The following is an 11018-nucleotide window of genomic DNA, read 5'->3' on the forward strand; positions in this document are numbered from 1 at the left end:
CAAAAGCGTTACCACTTATGAGTTACCGATATTCACCATCCTGCCACTACCCCCGCCAACTCTCAACCTCAACTACCATCCACCCACCCCTACACCATCAGAAATCTTTCCTTCCCCTGTGGTCTTTCGTATCTTGTAAGCTTCCACTTCTCGGTTGCTTCGAAAAGAGGGAAAAACTTTTCTATCCGCACGAGTGGTAAAAAGTTCTTTTTCCAAGGGCCCATTTATCGCTTGAAATTTCGCCCAAAGGCGGTGTGATAGTCTCTCCGGTTAGAAACTTTTATATATCTCTCGTGGTAAACACTCGACGCGTTGCCACCACTGAGTTCGACCCCGCATCCCCTGTACCTCTTAACGCCATTCCCCTCCTCCCTCCCTCCGTCCTCCATCCCCAATTTCTCTTCTTACCTATTCCTTCGACGATACCGTTCATGTGATTTCTATCTCATTTCTTTTTTCTACTATTTCTTCTATTATTATTTCCTTTTTCTTTTTTATTTCTATCTTTATCCTTTTCCTTTTTCTTTTCCTTTTTCCTTTTAATAACTGGCAAAGCGAACAAATCGAGCATGACTTAGTAGTTTGAGCTTTTATATCGAATACTTTTTCTTCTTTGGTTTTTTTTTTTTTTTTTTGTTTTTCTTTAATATCGCCACGATATATTATATCTGCGTATTGTTATTATTAAAGTTACTATTAATAATAAATGTGTGTGTGTGAAAATTGAAACGTCGATTATTGAATTTATTGACAAATTTTTGTTGGAAATTTGGCTTAATTGATATTCAATCGTATTATGATTTAATCTGTAATTAGAATCGATTTCCTCGATGCATATAGGATGGACTATAATTAAGATCTTGAAGGATTTTTCATTTATGAAGATTAATGGAAGGATTAATTAAAGTCACTCGTCACCATATCCTTCTTATCTTTCATATAATTTAATATTTCTTTTTATTTTTTTTTTTTTTTTTTTTCGAGAGAGAGAGACTACTTAAAATAATTATACACGAATATCTCTAAGTATATATAAAAAAGGGAATAAAAAATTTTGAAGAAATATATTATAAGAAATATAATTATCGTAGTCTCCCACGCACATGCATGAACACATTGCATACACACGTGCATTCACCATGCATTCACAGGCATAGAGACAAATTCGTACATACCTATGTACGAAAGGAAAGCAAAGCATCCGAATATAAACTATGGTGGGTATTTATTTCGCGGCCCAAATCACGCGTCCGTTCGTCCTAATCGACGCATTAATAGCGCGTAGAAAACTTTCGACGTAGTGAAAAGCACCAGAAATACATTGTATTCTCTCTCTTTATCTTTCTCTCTCTCTCTTTATCTTTCTCTCTCTCTCTTTCTCTCTCTATCATTCTCTTTCTCTTTTTCACTAACTCATTCTTTCTTTTTCGTATAAACGCGCACCAGTTTGCTCGCAAGTAATAGCGAAGTCGATTCACGGAATATAAGAAGGTGAAGCCTACTTTCTTCTTCCGAATTGTCTTTATGGTGTGAGAGAAGTAGTAGGAGGAGGAGGAGGAGGAGGAGGAGGAGGAGGTTAAAGGAGAGGGAGGGAGGTTAAAGAAGGTAGAGTAGGGACAGTAAAGTAAAGTAAAGTAAAGTAAAGTAAGGTAAGGTATGGTAAGGTGAGGTGAACTGAAGAGGAGGAGGAGGAGGAGGAGGAGGAGGAGAGGAAACGCGTGGAGGCAAAACGAGAATGGAAAGAATGGAAAGGAGAAGAAGGCCGTTCGCCGACACTGGTCAGCCAGTATACGCCAGTACATCGAACAGTACGACGATCTTAAAATCGATAATCGATCCTAATCCTAATTCTTTATTCATTAATCGACGATAATTTATATATGTATACGTATACGTGTGTGTGTGTCGATAAATAATTTCGTTCGTCGCGTTAATTCGTTCGTTCGTACGTATAAAAATTTACGAGATATTTTCAATAGATATTACGGGAACAAATCAACGAGAATAATAATTTACGTGAGTCCAATTACGTACGACTACGACTACGACGAAACAAAGTTAACGATTTTACGCGATTATTTGTCGTAATTCTTCTTTTTTTTTTTTTTTCTTTTTCTTTCCCCTCTCTCCTTATATCTTTTCTATTTTTCTTTTTCTTTTTCTTTTTATTCCCTCTCTATCTTCTTTACTTTTTCCTTCTTTTTTTCTTCTTCCTGTCTCTCTCTCTCTCCCTCCCTCCCTCCCTCCCTCTCTCTCTCTCCCTCCCCCCTCCCTCTCTCTCTCTCTACATTTATTTATTAATTCACTTGTTCATTTATTTATTTATTTATTTATTTATTCGTCCTTTCCTTTTTTTTAATCCTTTTAATCTATTTTTTTCTTTCTTTCTTTTCTCGTCGAAAGAAGAGAAAAAGAAAGAGAGAGAAAGAGAGAGAGGAAAAATAAGGAGCGCCTCCCCGCTACATCCCCTTTCTCACGTCCCTTTTCGTCAAAGCGGGAAAATCGTGATATTTGAATATTCCAAGTAAACTTTTCTTTCTTTCTTTCTTTCTTTCTTCCTTTCTTTATTGCTCGCTCGCTTTCTTTTTCTTTTTTCCTTATTCTTTTTTTTTGTTTTTGTTTTTCATTCTTTTTGATCTCACACTTCATCGCGTATTTCTTCCTTTCCGTTTGGGGCAAAGGAGTGTGAGTTTGTTGTATCTCTCTGTGTGTGTGTGTGTGTGTGTGTGTCTTTTTTTCCTTCTTTTCCTCCTTCCCTCCCATTCCCTTTCTATCCCTTTTTACACCTTTCATATAACTATCGCCCGTTGGATTTTTTTCCGAGTTTAATCATAGGTAAGTTTTACTTTGTTTTATTTTTGTTTGTTTCTTTTTCTTTCCTTTTTTTTTTTTCTTTTTTTTAGTTTGCTTCTTTTTCGATCATTTACATTTACACTCATGCATTTTCTCCTCTCTTTATCATCGACGTTTTGCCATATAATATTTCAACTTACTAAATACGCGAGTTTTAAGAAAAGAAAATGAAAGAATACGAAGGAAAAAAAAGGGAAAAGAGATGAGATAATTAAGATATTGATCTCGTAAGAAGGGATCAAGAAGGGGATGAATTCGGTACGACGATTTATCGAGAAATTTTTTTCGACGAATGACAAACGTAATTTTCTTCGGATACTTGAATGGAAATTCGTGTTAAAAAAAAAGAGAACTATACGTATGTGGATATCTATGTGTGTGTGTGTCTGTCTGTCTGTGTATGTGTGAAAGAGAGAAAGAGAAAGAGAGAAAGAAAGAAAGAGAGAAAGAAAGAAAGAAAGAAAGAAAGAAAGAAAGAAAGAAAAAGAGCTTTCTCGCGAACGAACTGGATTCGACGGATTCGAGGCCAGGAGAAAACTTTTTAGGCGAAACTTTACGCGTCGAATAAATCTTCCGTTCTACTATGTTTCTTATGCGAATGTCGTAAGAAGGAAAAGACTTTTATGGGTTTATTCGATCACCTTCTACTGTACAAAAGAAAATACGATTGATCTGGGGATCGAGCTTATGTATACTTTTGCATTATAAAAAGGCTAATATTGATAAATTCTTTTAAGATCTTCTTTAATATTTTCATATTAAAACGATTGCGTATTATAATGCGAAAATGTAAATATAAATCTTGTAGAGATTTTCTCGAAGGTTTATTTTTTTTTTTTTTATCTTCGGTCCTATCAATTTGATCGATTTTTTTAAAAAAGGAAAAGAAATCGTTATTTTTTTTTTTTCCTATTACCTATAATCGTAAATTTTCTATTATCTATCGTCGTAGAAAAAAAATATATTTTCAATGATATTAAATTTAATTTTGTCATTTATAGATCTATATAACGATATCGATTTGAAATAATATGATATATATATATATAGATATTTATAATAAAGATCTATTGATCTAAATATCTATTATTATTATTATTATTATTATTATTATTATTGAGATCTAAAATATAGATCTATGTTATAAATTAGATAATATTAAATATTATAAAAAAGATCTATTACATATACAATCTTATTAATAACTATATTATATATATATATATATATATATATATAAATATTATTTTTAAATTGAATATATTACTAAACTTTTGCTTTCGATATTGACGAAGTTGTTTCTCGTTTGTAATAGCAAAAGAAAAAAAAAAAAAAAAAAAAAAAAGAAAGAAAAAAGAAAACGGAAAAAAAGAAAGAGAGAAAAAAGGAAGAGAAGAAGTAAAAATCTATTCGTAAATAAGTAAATGATTATTTTTAATATTTCAAGAATATAATTTATGATCGTAATTAATAAATTCGACGTTATAATATTTCGACATTATAACAATCGTAATTAACATATCAAATGCTTACGCAATTAATAAGAAATCAACAAATTAATATGTTTCTCTGAAATACGTATATCTAGATAGATACTAAATAGATACTAAAGGATCTCTAAGTTTAGAACGCGGAGATGTTCTCTCATGCCGGAAGTCCCGTTTTTCTCTTTCCTATGGTCATCTAGGTTGCATCAAAGTGTGTTACACATTTCACGCATGCGCATTTGTCGTTCGCTTCAACACTTCTTAAATCACGACCGGTTATCCAACATAATATACATGTATATATATATATATATATACATATATATATTTATATATACATATTTATATATATATATATATATATATATTTACATACATATGTACATGTATCATACATATGCATAAAACCTGATCGTGTTAACATTTTTTTCTTTTAAGGACAACAAGTATAAAAATCGTGATAATAATCAAGTTTAAAAGGAAGAAAAAAATCAAACAAACAAAAAAAAAAAAGAAAAGAAGAATTTATTTTTTCAATCTTTCTCGTCCAATCAAACACGAAAACTTTCTAAACGATCTTATTCCTTTTACACACACAGACACACACACACATATATATATATATATATATAAAATTTCTTTCAATTTATACGAAAGATATGTAAATATTATTATAATCATCATCATCACTTTTTATTTACATCTTATTTCTATATATTTTAATTTTCTACTTACTATTCTTTTTTTTTTTTTATTTTATTTTATTTTATTATCTTTCCTTCTTTTTTTCTTTCTTCCTTTCAATGCAAAATTCATCAGAGTCTTGGAGAGGAGGATGGGGAGGGGTGGGGATAAAGAGATGAGAAAACGATCAAGGGAGAGAAAAAAATTGAATAAAAATTTCTTCTACCTATTTATATTCTACCACCACTCCGCGTGTTTTATCCTTTCTCGAGAAATGAAAAAGAAAGCTCGGCCAAGTGAGAAAATTCCGAATGGAAACGAACGAATCCGGGATCCGTCAGTTTTTGAATCCAAGCGAATATATCGAGACCACTCGAACCACGAGTCATTATTAACGCATCGATGGAATTCGTTCAGTTGGAATATAGGAATGGCCGGGAATCGATACGCAAACTCGATGTATATGCCAAACGTTCGCATTTACCTTCTCTTTCTCTCTTACTCTCTTACTCTTTTACTCTCTCTTTCTCTCACTCGAAACGTACGTAGATCCGTATGTACGTACACGTTTCTTCCTTTTTCTTTTTTCTTTTTTTTTTTTCTTCTTTACTTTTTCTTTTTTCTTTTCTTTTTTTTTTTTATTCAAATATCGCGAACAAAAATCAAACGAAAAGAAGGGAAAAATAAAGAGAGCAATAAAAGTATTCAATTCAACTAGTATACTATTCAGAGTTTATTACGTCATTGTGAATTAACATTTAAATACGTATATCCATGCGTGTCACTTTCTAATTTTACTGAAAAAAAGAAAGAAAAGAAAAGAAAAGAAAAGAAAAGAAAAGAAAAGAAAAAGGAATATACAAGGATTTAAGTAAATTACTGGATTTTACAGGATTAACGAGATTAACGAGATTAACCAGATCTTTTTTTTTCTCTCTTTCTTTTTCCTTTTCTTTTCTTTTTTCTTTCCCCCCCTCCCCCCCCCCCATTTATTTTCCTCTGAAAGGATAAAAAGAAAGGTGAAAAAATATTACGGTGCTTTACGCACTCGCCACAAAAAAAGAAAAAAAAAAGAAAAAAGAAAAAAGAAAAAAGAAAAAAAGTACAAGCGAGGAAAAAAAGAGAAAAAAAAAAAAATAGACTAAATAGATTAATACGAGAATGAAACTTTCACTGATCCATTTGCGAACATTGACGTACTCGTACCACTTGACGATCTATCCGATCTATTGCTCGATCTATTATTCGATCTATTGGTACCATATTTATATACATGCGTCGATCTATAGATGAGTGTATATGTATGTATGTATATATATATATATATGTGTGTGTGTGTGTGTGTGTGTGTGTATGCGTATGCATGTTACACGTCGATTGCAATGATTTCCGAGAATTATTACGAATGACTACAAAAGATTCGTTAGTGGATCGATCGGTCGATTCGTCAACTCGATCGAAAGCTTGGAATTAAATTGACGAGCCTATTGTTCTCATGCATGTAACTTCATTTTAATGATCGTTAGGGTTATATTATTTCTATGTGCGCGTGTATGTGCACGTATTGTTTCCTTTTGATTTGATTTGATTTGATTTTTTTTAATTTCTCTTTACTTATTTCTATATTTTTCTTTATTTTTGATTTTAATAATTGACTATCATAAAAGAAAAAAAAAAAAACCCCCCGTACGAATAAAAAGTATCAACAAATTCAATTCAAAGCGATCAAGTTTCGCAATATTCTTTCAACGTATTTGTCTAAAAAAAAAAAAGAATAAAATAAAAACAAAAATAAAAAAACATGAAAAGAAAAGGAGAAGGAAACAATAATCAACTGATCGAAATATAGATCATTCAAATAGAAAAAAAAAAAAAAAAAAAAAAAAAAAAAAAAATTATTTCTACCTTAATTATATTTTTCTTTTCCTTCTAACAAATGAAACTTTTTAATTACCATTAAAAAAAAATCCTCCAACGAATATAGAGTCAATAAATTCGATTGAATGCGAACAAGTCTCCGAGTCTTCTTTCAACTGGTTTTTCTTTTTCTGGAAAAAAAAAAAGAAAACAAAAAGAAAAGGAAAAAAGCAAAATAAGATAAACGAAAAACAGAACAGAAAAGAATAGGATATAGAAAAGAAAATATAGAGAAAGAAAAAGCCGAGAGAATATCTTCTGTCGAATGAGAAACATTCAGAAAAAAAAAAAAAAAAAAAGAAAAAAAAATTCACAGAGAGAGAGAGAGAGAGAGAACGAGCGAAAGAAAAAGAGAGAAAGAGTTACCAAAAGCTCGATGTTACGAGGTAAATGTGTACAAACGTACTCGACGTATTATACCATTGAGTACGACATACATGCACACGTTCAGTATAGAAAATATTTCTCGTTTCTATTGTCGATTGTTTACTTCTTTTATTTTTTCTTTTTTTCTTTTTCTTTTTTCTTTTCTTTTCTTTTTTTTTTTTTTTTTTTTTTCCTTCAATAACATCGTAAACTAGACTCGACGTATGCATTTTTTTTTCTATATCGTAAGGAGAGAAAATACTTGCACAATTTTGGCAGTATTTCGAGTTCTAATAAAATATATATTGTTTGACGAGTACCATGAAAAATAGACGGTAAAAGAGTCTCGTATAAAAGTGAACTTCTTATACCTACATGTGAGATAAAAAGAGTAAGTGAGATATAAAGATAGATAGAAAGAGAGAGAGAGAGAGAGAGAGAGAGGGAGAGAGAGAAAAAGTGAAGGAACAAACGTGAAGAGAACGTGAGATGGGCTCGAGCTTCGAAAGAGTATGAAAAAGAGTAGGAAAAAAAAAAAAAGAAAAAAAAAAGAAGAAGAAGAAGAGGAAGAAAAAAAAAGCGAAGCTCGTGGTTGCTTTATTATTAATAACAGTGCATAGAGAAGACGTGAGGTATACGAGTATCGTACCAGAAAATGGATAGAAAAATATGGGACTTGTGAATCTCGTATATAGAAAGACAGAGAGAGAGAGAGAGAGAGAGAGAGAGAGAGAGAGAGAGAGAGAGAGAGAGAGAGAGAAATTGAGAGGTGAAAGATAAAAAAAAAAAAAAAACGTTTACGATGAGAAAACTGATAAATAAGTGTCGACTTTATGAAATATCTATAGAAAATGAATTATTTATAAAAAAAAAAAAAAAAAAATCAAAATTAAAATTGTTCATAAATAAATTGAATTTGATTAAAGCGATAATACATGAAATACGACAATTGTATCTCGTATATCTTTGTTTTCTTTTTTTTTCTTTTTTCAAGAAAAGAAAAATAAATAGAAGAATATATAAACAAATAAACGAAAGATAATCAAAAGAGAGAGAGAGAGAGAGAGAGAGAGAGAGAGAGAGAGAGAGAGAGAAGAAAATCTGTTCAGAATTAATTAAATGACAGACATTATATGTATATATGTATTTAATAAAAGGATTAATTTCGATAATTGTATCCTTTAAATATAAATAATTTATAAATATAAAATATTTTTTCACGAAAATATAATAAACAAAAAGTAAATAAGAGAAAGAAGGAAGAAAAAGAAAAAGAAAAAGAAAAAGAAAAAAGAAGAAGAAGAAGAAGAAAGAAGAAACAATCGAATTACGTATTCACAGATGATATCATACTTAAAAATAAATATAAATAAAAAATGCAAAAGGATTAGAAATCCAAACGATCCATAAAAACAAATATTATGAGAACGGAATATCTTTCTCTCTGTTTTTTTTTTTTTTATTTTTATTCATACATACATACATACATACATACGTACATGCATATGTACATACATACATAGGAGTAATCTTCATGTTGGAAGAACAAATTTATAAGAATATCGATTCCAATGAAAGAAAAGAAGGTTTATAATAAAAGCAAGACAAATAAAAAGAGAAATAGAAGAAAAATACGATCTCGAACAGTATACAGACATTTGTTACGAGCTCGTTAGTGGTGGGGTGCGTTTGCTATAAAAGAAATGAAAAGGAAAAATAGAAAGAAAAAAAAGAAAAAAAAGGAAAGAAGGCAAAAATATACGTACAATAAAAAAGTGAGAATAGTTAGAGAGATAGATAGATAGATAGATAGATAGATAGATAGATAGAGAGAGAGGGGGGGGAGAGTGAGAGAGAGAGAGAGAGAAGATAGAAAATGAACATTAGAGCAAGAAGTTTCATTTGCTCGTGAAAATTCGAGTTCGCGTGCGACCGTGATTCACGTGGTTGTTGTTGTTGTGCTTAGAAACTGCAACCACCATGATTAGGAAGGTGCACGCTATCAAATTACTGCACCTTCGAACAGAGAAAGTTCTTTTTTCATTCTTTTCCTTTTCCATTTTCTTTTTCTTTTACTTTACTTACTTAATCTACTACATATCCGATCGTTGAGGATCGTTAAAGATACGATTAAAAGAATTATCATAAAGGAAAGGGAAGGAGAATTCGTGTAGTACTATTTATTTTTCATTTTTCTTCCTTGTGAGTTTTTTTTCTTTTTTTTTTTTTTTTTTTTTCTTTTTTTTCTTTACTACATTATATTCTTTTAATCAATCTATCATCGATTTTATTTCTCTCATTTTGAATGAACACTTCAACGACGTCGTAATTAAAATTGAACGAGGATATTGTGATTGAAATTTAAAAAAAAAAAAAAGAGAAAAAAAAAGAATAATAATAATAGAAATAAAAATAAATAAATAAATAAATAAATAAATAAAAGGGAAACAAAATTGAATTTGACATGGAATAAAGAAAAGAGAAAAACGACGAGAAAAAAGGAACAAGAAGAAGAAGAAGAAGAAGAAAGAAAAAAAGAAAATTTAGAGTTAGCATTGAGGTCGAAGAAAATTTTATTGTATCATTCGACTTGCCCCTTTTTCTTTTTTTTTTCTTTTTCTTTTCATATCAATCGAGCTCATCAAAGAATATTTGATGTAAGCATTCATAATGGAGAAGAAGAAAAAGAAAGAAGAAAAAAAAAAACTTTCCCTTGTATATTCGTTACGAGGCTATCATCGGTCATCTTCGTCGTGCATTTAAAAAAAAAAAAAAAAAAAAAAAAAAGAGGATGAAAGAAAAAAAAAATATATACTTGCACAGGAACCACGCGCACGACGTTCTAAGGTATGCATATTAAAGATCTTAGCACACGCTCTGGCACGCGTGGCTAAACGTTCTCGAGAGTCTCTAACACGCGACCTACATTCAACCTCTTTCGATAAGAAAGTGCCCACCTGTCGTCTTCTCTCGATCTTTTATTAACTCCATCAGCGTATCTATCTAAGTTTTCTAACGCAATATAAAAGGGAACAAGAGGAAAGGGGAATGAGAAAAGGATCTCCTTCATATTCTCCAATTTTTTTTTTATCCTTTTATATATATATATATATATATATATATATATATATTAATATATATATATTTAAATTTATTTCCCTTTGAAATACATTCAACATGAAGACGTTTAATAATTCAATTATCATACAATTATCTTCTATTTAAATGAAGACATATAATTCAATTGTAAATTGATATTAAATACGTTAAAATGAATTCGATGATTTTTAATAAATTATTCGATTTGATCGTGTACAATTTTTTCAATTCGATTCCATTCGTACAGAAATATGTTCAATATTATATCATTGATATCGTTCTATCTATCTTTATTTTATAATAATGATAATGTCGTTGTATTAAATTAGAAAAATTTTATTTTGTTCAAATATAAATTGATGATTGCAATTTAATTGTGTTCAATTTTTTCTTTTTTTTTTTTTTTTTTTTTTATAGATTCACTCTTTCTGAAAGAATGAAATCCCTCGTTATGATCATTTTTACTTTCATTCAACTTTCTGTCTAACTCAAAGAATTTTTTAAAAAGACATTGCACGCAAGACATTTTGTCCTCCAAAGGGATTTCTTCTTCATCCTTTCTTTTTTCTCCTATCTCTTCTCTTTTTCTTCTCCTTCTTTTCGGTCGACGCT

At 30.1% G+C, this 11018-nt stretch overlaps 1 protein-coding gene across 2 annotated transcripts in view; it reads left to right on the top strand.

Annotated features, from left to right (window-relative positions):
- The first annotated feature begins 1775 nt into the window (after positions 1-1775).
- Positions 1776-11018, top strand: part of LOC124429281 (putative mediator of RNA polymerase II transcription subunit 26) — a 31928-nt gene continuing 22685 nt past the window's right edge. The window contains exon 1 of one of the 2 annotated variants that reach the window (XM_046974344.1): positions 1776-2016. The gene's annotated coding sequence lies outside the window, so the exon portion shown is untranslated. Of the gene's footprint in view, positions 2017-2338; positions 2836-11018 lie in introns of those variants that run through there. The other variant, XM_046974345.1, reaches the window with a different exon arrangement.

This window comes from Vespa crabro, chromosome 15 (genome assembly GCF_910589235.1).
Source record: "Vespa crabro chromosome 15, iyVesCrab1.2, whole genome shotgun sequence".
Lineage (NCBI taxonomy): Eukaryota > Metazoa > Arthropoda > Insecta > Hymenoptera > Vespidae > Vespa > Vespa crabro.